The sequence below is a fragment of the Canis lupus genome, chromosome 18 (assembly GCF_048164855.1).
Source record: "Canis lupus baileyi chromosome 18, mCanLup2.hap1, whole genome shotgun sequence".
In the NCBI taxonomy this organism is placed as follows: Eukaryota; Metazoa; Chordata; class Mammalia; order Carnivora; family Canidae; genus Canis; species Canis lupus.
Genome location: NC_132855.1, coordinates 17,045,781 through 17,054,028, shown reverse-complemented (window position 1 = coordinate 17,054,028; position 8,248 = coordinate 17,045,781). Strand labels below are relative to the sequence as shown.

Sequence of the window (8,248 nt, the reverse complement as noted above, 5' to 3'; positions counted from 1 at the left end):
AGGGGAATCTGAGAGGTGGTGGGTTTTACAGTCTCCTCTTATGACTCCCAGGTAAACACCCATAAGGATCATTCCCTTATTTTGATTTACTGTAGGAACATGCATGCTAACTTAGAGCCTTGGCATCTGAAGTCATTTGTGCTGGTAGCTAAGGAAAACAGGCAGTAGGCGAATCAGGACTTAGAATAGAAAACTGCCGCCAACCCTATTATGCTTTTATGGTTACTGATAATCATTGGGAATGATATTTCTCTCACTGTAGATGTCATAATTTTCTTACTCTTCAAATGGAGGGTTTTTGCAGCCCCACGCTCTGTCCATGTATCTAACAGCTGAATCCCCGATGCTGTGCTCTTCCCCCTCCAAATCACCCTACGACTTTCAAGAGCTCAGTTCCGCCCTGTGTCCCATTGCTAGTCTTTGTTTTGTCTTTGTAAAATGAAAGTCTGGGCCCAAGCTTTATTTTTCCTTTGATTTTCAAGTGCCCTGCCATCTCCCAGTGGTGTCTCCCTGTTGACCCCAGCTCCCAGCAGTCCCTCCTGGCCGCTTTTCCCAACTCTATGTTCAGTGACATCAGATTGGTAGCTCACCATCCGCCGTGGCAGGAGCAGTTGTACCACAGACACTGGCAAGTACGATAGATCAGAATGCTTTTGTTGCTGAAGAGCCAGTGGTTAAACACTTCCCACACACCCCCGGGCCCCTCTCATCCAATTCTAGCTTTGAGCCTGACAGATACCACTCTTTGAATTTATCGTGTGTCATCTCAGTCTCTACTGGCAGAAACCAAGACTTGGGTCTCCAATTTGTTCCCTTCCCCTTCTCCACCCCTTGTCTCTTTTGAGAAAGGAATTACATACTTTTCAATCAGCTCTGCACACAATCTTGGCATCATCTTTGTTTCATCTCTCTGCATCCACTGAGGATATGCAGAGTTTTAATGGTTATTCCTTTGAAGTTTCTCTTAAAACCATCCTCTTTCCTCATTTTCCCTGCCAGCCCTCATCATGTTATACCTGAGTATACTCAAAAGACACCCCCTTCTTTTGTTTACTTCTGTTTCTCCCAATCCTATAAATGGCAACAAAAGATTCTTAGATCCCATCTAAACCACAATAAAAAACTTTCATGGCTCCAACTCTCTGATCATATCTCATGTCTAACACCCCCTGCCTGGTTGATGAGACTACTGTCAGCCTTGCACTATGTCGGCCATCTCCCCCAGTTCTTTCCAACTCTGTCCCATCCCTCTGGTAGGGTGTCTCTTCCTGTCATTTTACATGAGCCTCCTCTCCCAAGCAGTTTTCTCAAGGACCCGGAATGCCAACACCTGCAGCTGCAGGAGAGAAAGAGGAGGCAGTAGCAGCTGCTGGCATGGAGGTAGATGAACCTCCCAGACTTAACCTTTCCCCAGATTGTTCTGAGTCAGTCCACTCACGCCAGCTGCCAGGGGCCCCTATTTCTCCATCCATCTCATCTTCACAACTGGGCATTGCTTTCTTGTTTGGACTCTTTGGGATATCCTGATCTGACTCTAAACTGCATTCAGTGGTTCTACTGGCCTTGCTAGGAGACAGCCCTGGAAAATGCTGGTCGTGGACTCTGTGTGTGCTCTATTCACATGCCAATGAGTTTTGGGTCCTAAACCTCTTGCTTGTGCCATTTCCTCTCTTTATTCATTGATTTGAATAAAGTCTAGTGAGCATATACCATGTCAGACACCAGGACAGGCAATAGAGATGCAAAACTGGAAAGATGTGATTGTAACAGCCTCTGGGACAGGGGTTGGCAATCATAACCCATGGACCAGATTCAGCTCACTATCTGGTTTTGTATTGCTTTCGAGCTAAGAATTGTTTTCACATATTTAAATAGTTGGAAAAAGTCAAGCGAAGAATATATGCAACTCAAATTTCAGTGTTGATAAATAAAGTTCTGTTGCAGCGTGAGCATGCCCATTTGTAAGGTGCCATCTTGTAAGGTGGCTGCTTTTCCACTCTAACAGCAGAGCTGAGTAGTTGTGGTAGAGACTTTATGGCCCACAGAGCCTAAAATATTTACTATCTTGGCCTTTACATAAAAAGTTTGTTGACCCCATTCCAAGATTTCAACATTTAGTGAGTGAGATAGACATGCAAACAATTACAATATACTTGGATGACTAATTTGATGGCAGGAAAGATGAGAGACAAGCATAGGAGAGAATAAAGCTCCTGCTAGAAAATGTGTCTGAAGGGTAACGTTTAAAATGCACGGAAGGTGAAAAGATGCTCAACATTTGGATCAGATAGTGGGGGGCGGTGAAGGCACGCCAACATTATGTTAAAGGGGTCAGGGCAAGGGAGAGGGAAGCATGATTAGGGAAGAAAAATTTCCATCTACCTGTAGAGTTGACTACATAGCTTTCAAAACCATAACATGTTGAAGTTGCAAATGAGATCATTTTGGTAAAGTTTAAATAATCCAAAATGATAGATCTATCTCACATGCGAATGATAGATACCAAAATTAAGATAGTGGCTACTTTTGAGAAAGATGGGCAATGAGATTAAGGATGAGTATCCAAGAGATTTCATCTGTACTGAAATGCTTTATTTCTTTTTAAAAATTATGAGGCCAACATGGCAAAACTATTTAATTCAGCAATTGCTAAAGCTGAATTGGGTTCACAGATGCACATTAATTGTTTCTTATATTTTATATGTTTGAAATATTTTTAAAGTAAAAACACTGATTTCACCCTTTGCCTTAAAGATGTTCCCAGTCTACAATTTAGAGGTGGAACATGACATGCCTGCCTCTCATTTGTAGTTGGAGCTTTTTGGGGCAACTAGAACAGAGTCCCTCAGTGTAGCTTCGAAATGGGCACATTTATTAGAAAGTCACACAAAGGACACTTACTGAAATCAAAGGACAGAAGCCAAAGTACAGCCAGGACTCCTGGGGACTGGAACTGGAAGGTGGAAAGTGGCCAGGAACCTGGACAACCTTTCACAGAGGCTACAAGGTTGTGCTTGTTCTTGATCTCTCTCTCTCTCTTCCTCTCTCTCTCTCTCTCTGATTTTCTCTGAGCATCTGTTTTACTCTGCTTCTTGCTTCCTCTTAACTCCTCTGATTCATCTGTAAGACATAAAATGAAGTTGCCCTTCCATCACTGACAACTTTCATATGTGGTTTGTTCAGATTCAAAATGAGAATATGTAATTCGTGTATATCATCATTTCAAACCAGGCCACACAGATCTATGGCCATGCCACACGCATGTATGGCCCTGCCTAATCTTTGGTTCATCCCCAGTGGTTATCCCAGTGTAAACAGCACCCGGCTGTTTCCCTGAGCAAGGGCTATGGAGGTACTACTTCCTACTACTATGGCTACTTCTTCTTCTCCTTCCCCTTCTTCATCCTCTTCCTTTTCATTTCCTCCTCCTCCTCTCCCTTTCCTTCCTCCTCCTTCTGCTATTACTGATAGTACTACTAATAATAAACATTTTTTAATCCTTTCTGTGTTCCAAAGATTACACCAAGTACTTTACAGACATCATCACATATATCACACATATATCACACATACCACAGATATCATCACAACCCTATGAAATAAAATACCATTATCCCCATTTTACAGATGACGGAAATGAGGCAGGAAGAAACTTAAGTAACTTACCCAAGGTCATACTGTGAATGATAAAGTCAGGATTCTCAGGCAATCTGAATGTAGCTGGTAAATTGACTGGCATTTCTTGCTCTTCAATTTGGACAGAGCAGGCTGAGGTGGTTGTTCTTACAGTGATGCAGAGTGCAAAGGGGAGGAAAGGAAGTCATTTGAACAGGGCACTGAAGGAGCAACAGGACTTCTTACACCAAAGAACAGTGGATTTAAAAAATGAAACAGATGAACATGAGGGGAAAAGAGAGAGAGGCAAACCATAAAACAAACTCTTAACTATAGAGAACAAACTGAGGGTTGCTAGAGGGAAGATGGGCTAGATGGGTGATGGGCATTAAGAAGGGCCTCGTTGTGATGAGCCTGGGTATCATATGAAAGGGATGAATCACTAAATTCTACTCCTAAAACTAATATTACACCATATAGTAACTAACTAGAATTAAATAAAAAATTGAAACAAACAAAAAAAGGAAGAATGAGGCAGGCACAAAGGCAGCAAGGAGAGTTCAGGAGCCCCAATCAAACCCTGGCTTTGAGATGACATAAACAGGAGAACGCAAGGAAAAGACACCAACAATACCCTTCACTTCATGACCTGTGGGTAAAATTAGCCTCCGCCCACCACCTTAGGATAAGCCATCTAAAGCTCAAGCTGCTTGGCTCTTATGAGTTCACCAGATGAGAAAATTCAAGGGATAAGATGAATGCCATGGTATCTTGTATAATAGCAAGCATAGTGAATGTTATTAATATTATGTCTAACATTGATGGGGTCTTTATTATGCACCAGGACCAGCATTAGCCATACTTACAACATTAGATAATTTCACTTCACAGCAACCTCATAAAGTAGGTACCATTATCCTCCCCATTTGTCAAAACCAAAAACTGAGGTTTAGCAGGACTTGTTTAAAGTCCAACGACTTGACTTGGCTGAACCCATGTCTCTTGGACTCCAAAGCCACTTACCTTAGTCACTGCATTATAATACACAAAAGTACAGCCCCAAAGATCTGTCTAGATGGTTTACGAAGCATCCATATCCTAGACTATCATGCAGGCATTACATGATGTTGTAGTTCTTTATTTTCATGATACATTATTAGGTGAGAATAATATATATATAATATATATATATTATTATAAATATAATATATATATATTTGTGTTTATTAGCAATATACACATGTATTAGAAATACATGTTAGAAATATGTAAGATATGAAATACATACATGTTACACACAGAAAAACCTAAAAGCACTCACACCAAAATATTTATCTCTTAGTATTGAGAGCCTAGGATCTTTATATTTAGCATGGATTATTTGTATAAATTTAGTGGTCTGGTATTGGTAAACAGGTATAACAAAGAGGCTCCAAAATGCAGTAACTCTCTCATGTGACTTGGTCATCTTTGACACATAACCTCCAAGGCTGCCTCCAGCATCACTCTCATCTGGACAGCTAGAGAGGAAAAGAAGGATCCAGGAGAAGCTGTCTGTCTTCAGGCAATGACCCAGAAGCTACACAGTCACATGCTCTCATACCTCATTAGCCTGATATGAGCAAGAGTGGCAGGGAAATGCAGTTTCTAGCTGGATGGCCACACACCCTGTTAGAATATTCCTATCAATAAAAGAAGGGGCTAGTGAGTGCTAGGGGACACCTGTATGCAGTTGGCCACTTAGGAAGCATGATTTTTAGGAATTCCAAAAGAGAATACCCTAAACCTCCACCCTCTGAATGGGAGAGCTAGAAGCTTCCCTCTCCCATACCCCTTTCCAGGGCCATTGTACAGACTTGCCCTGCACAACTAGAAGGCACAATACAGGGACCAAATGGGGTCCCAGACCAGGCCTGGGGGATGGCCCAGCTTTCTTTCTCTTTCAGCCTGCGCTCCTACTGAACCGAGCAATTCTTAGCAATTTGCACAGCAGAGTGTGTGTGTTTCTGACCTGTCCTTGGGAGCCTGGGTTTGTATTGGCTGACTCTTAAGCAAGGGTGTCCCCCATGATTATAGTGGAAACCAAACTGCTCTCCTACCACATCTCTCCCCACTCCCTGCACTGTACCTTCCTGTGATCCATGTCCTCCAGCGCCCTGCCTCTCAGTCCACTTCCCAACTCGCTGGGGTGTCCGTCAGTCCAGAGCAGTTGGGAGGGAGCTGTCATTGTTAGGATTAAAGTACTGAATATACATACATACTCTTGAACCCCCTTCACTTTATTAGGCCTTTTTGACTTGACGTCATGATATGGTTCCTCAGCTTAGTTTCCTTAATGATAAAACTTTTGAAATGGATTGATACCTAGAATTCATCAGTTGAAAGTATCTAATTTGTCCTTAAATAGTAATGCCTATGTAGAGCAGGAAAAATCCAAGCAGGTCAAAGGGATATAGATTTCTCTTGACTTCTGTCCCCAGTCTTCCTCTTTAGACAACCACTTTTCCAGTTTCTCACATAGTCTTCTAGAAGACAAAGAGACTGTGGTAGTTGGCTGGACACACCCTAGCCACTGCATCTTTCATTTATGCCACAATCAGAGGTAGGGTCACAACCTGCCAAGGAGTAGACCGAAAATGCTTTCTGAACTCACGTCCTGCTCTTCCTCCTGCCGTTCTGTCCTTTCTCTGCTCCTCCCCAACCACGAGCTCCTTCACATGCATGTAGGTCAGATATGCCCAGCTCTGTGATGACCTCCCTTCCCACCTCATCCTGCCCACTACTCTGACTCTCCAGGAAGAGCCCTTCTTCCCCTTAAGGTGCTCCCCGAGCACTTTTCCCCAATACTCTGGCATTTCTCCAATAGTCATAATTGTTGCAATGTTCACCCTTCTCTGTCCTTGCTCCTTGTAAATTCCTTGATTACAGAAATCCTTCATCACGGATCTCTGGGACTCTACATAGAAGAGGGCTTATCACATAGTAGGGGCTCACTAAAAGAAGTAAAGGAAGACCCAGACCAGCCCTTCCACTGGTGAGTGGAATCTAATTGAGATGTGATTGAAACCCAGGAGCAAACCCTGGCCAACCTCCTTTTCAAGAAACTGTGAATTTCTCACTGCAGCTCTCCAGAGAGGCCTGCTTATCGGGGCTCAGTGTGTGGTCTAGAATCATGTGCACCGACATATTGCAACGCAGTATTTTAATGATGCCTTAGGTAGGAGGCAGCGCTGTCACATATAAAATGGCTAGAGAAAGAGACGGCTCTTCCTCTTCCCATTTTGAAAGTTATCAGATATTTTGGAGGAAGATGCAAATACCAGATCCCTTCAGACACACAGATATGGGCAGAGACACATACGCACACGGAAATGCTGTGTCTTCGCTAAATATAACCCTTTGTAGCGACAGTATCTCAATAATTTTCAAGTGAAAAGATAAGGAAGGAGAGCCAAGTCTTTCATAATGAATGCAAGCCTATAGCTTTTAAGCAGGGCTAACATATGGGCCACTGATGTGAATGTGAATGCAAATTAGATATTTTTGATTGCTTGAAATAAAGTCAGCAGAATCAAAGCCTCACACAGCAAATGGTGCAGATTTAACTACGTCAGTGCCAGGCTGAGAACAAGAGCTCTTAACACATCCTCAGGAAAAAAAGGGCCTTCAGGCTGGCATTTTGGATTGAGGCCTTTCTAGGTAGGACAAAGATTGGGCTTTATTGGCACTCTGGTTCTTTTTTTTATAGAAGAGTCATTTGCATTGCAAGGCTATGCATTAAAGATCGCCTTTGACCTCTGACCTTTCCCATTTATTATGTTGTCAAAAACCTTAAGGTCATAAGGAGCCACTAGAGGTCATTTTATCCAGTCTGCTGCCTTCAAGCAAGTAAAGTCATATTCACTGGGGTAGGCACCATCCACAGTGCTGGAGGTCCAGCAGAGACTACAACAGTCACTTTGTTCAAGGAGGTTACTGGTGTTTGGAGTCGTGGGACCAAAAATCTCACTCTGGTATTTCATGATTCTGACTCTGGCGGAGGTGAGCCTAAAATGCCTTAGGAGCACAGGTGCAGGGCACATTCCCTCAGAAAGTGTGTGTGTGTGTGTGTGTGTGTGTGTGTGTGTGTGTGTTTGGTTCATGGAAGGCTTCCTGGAGGAGTGACCCATGAGCCCAGCCTTGAAAGGAAGAGAGTAGCTAGCCAGTTAGAGGAAAAGGATCTACCCCCACAGAGGTGCAGAAGCCAGAGAGAGGCTCATGCAGTGAGGCACACAGTTCCCTGTGAGGGAGAGCATGAGAGGGTAGTGGACAGGCTGAGTGCATAAGCCGAGAGGACCTTGCTCCCAGGGGACCCAGCCATCTCATGTAGTGCCCAAGAGCTAAAGCTCTAGGCATGGAGATAAAGGCTTTAATAAACCTTTAATAATGGGAGGCCTTTACCCACCCCCAATCCCCAAAAGCATGAAGTACCTGCCAATGAGGCTGCGTCATGCAGAAGGCTCCTGCCCCGACTCAGGCAGTTGAAACATGAGAAACAGAGTTGGTCAAGAGGCTCCTTATGGAGGCTTAAATCCCAGCCTCCGTAGCTTAGCATTGGGAGGGACTTCTCCTGTCAAATCAGCCCAACACTGCT

The 8,248-nt window shown here is 43.4% G+C and overlaps 1 long non-coding RNA gene across 1 annotated transcript; it reads right to left on the bottom strand.

Annotated features, from left to right (window-relative positions):
- Nucleotides 1-2,887: 2,887 nt before the first annotated feature.
- LOC140609459 (uncharacterized) lies at nucleotides 2,888-8,248 on the bottom strand. The gene is made up of 3 exons (XR_012011286.1): nucleotides 8,086-8,248; nucleotides 3,667-3,782; nucleotides 2,888-3,120 (listed from the first exon to the last, which is right to left on the bottom strand). It is a non-coding gene; the product is annotated as an uncharacterized lncRNA (long non-coding RNA).